The following is a 947-nucleotide window of genomic DNA, read 5'->3' on the forward strand; positions in this document are numbered from 1 at the left end:
AACTTACATTTTTTGTTACTACTGAGATTGAATGTTTTTCATATATATGTTAGCCATTTCTATTTTCATCTTAAACAATTGCTATTCTTATGAATTGCTTATTTATATGCTGAGAACATTGATCTCTTTCTTACTGATTTGTAAAACTACGAATGTTTATTGTTGGCTCATATTTAGCAATATTCTTCTAAGTTTAAACCTGTTCTATTATTATTTTCTAATAGTCAACATTTTAAATGCCTATACATGAGATAAATGTAAGTTATAAATATAGTAATGAAATAAAACCCTTGAAACTAAAATCAGTATAAAGAACCCAAATTAACAAATACTAATAAATGTTGTGTTCTTTTACCCTCTTATCCCTTTGCTCTGTCCAGAGGTGGTCACCACTACACAAAATTTTGTGTTTAAAATATCCCTATGCATATTTTTTTCTACTTTAGTAAAGTGTTATAGATATTTGTTTGTTTTATTCATTTATTTTATTAAATTTATTGGAGTGGCATTGGTTAACAAAATTATATAGGTTTCAAGTGTACAATTCATGAAGGAAAATATTTTAATATTTTTAGTAGTTTCACGTTTCATGTGTTTAAGCTATGGAAATATATTAGTTAATTTTTCTTTTGTGCTGTATAAAATTGCCAAGGTAGCAAAGTAGTAAAGAGCTAGGGCCTTCCAGACAGGCAAGAAAAGTCAAGAATGGTTTTTATTATCTAACATTTTACTTTCTGCATTTGTTTTTCCCAATTTGAGTTTTAATTACTGCTCACTATTTTATCTCATGAAAAATGTCTTCTCTATATTTGATTCCACAAATTTGGTCAGCTTCTCCACCTTCATTCCTCAAAAAACTACTCATGTATGGTCATTGTGCATTATAAGTTTATAATGTATGGACTGTATATTTATAGGACTATATAAAAAAGGATAAAATTCATATT

Source organism: Pteropus vampyrus, unplaced genomic scaffold (assembly GCF_000151845.1).
Source record: "Pteropus vampyrus isolate Shadow unplaced genomic scaffold, Pvam_2.0 Scaffold613, whole genome shotgun sequence".
In the NCBI taxonomy this organism is placed as follows: Eukaryota; Metazoa; Chordata; class Mammalia; order Chiroptera; family Pteropodidae; genus Pteropus; species Pteropus vampyrus.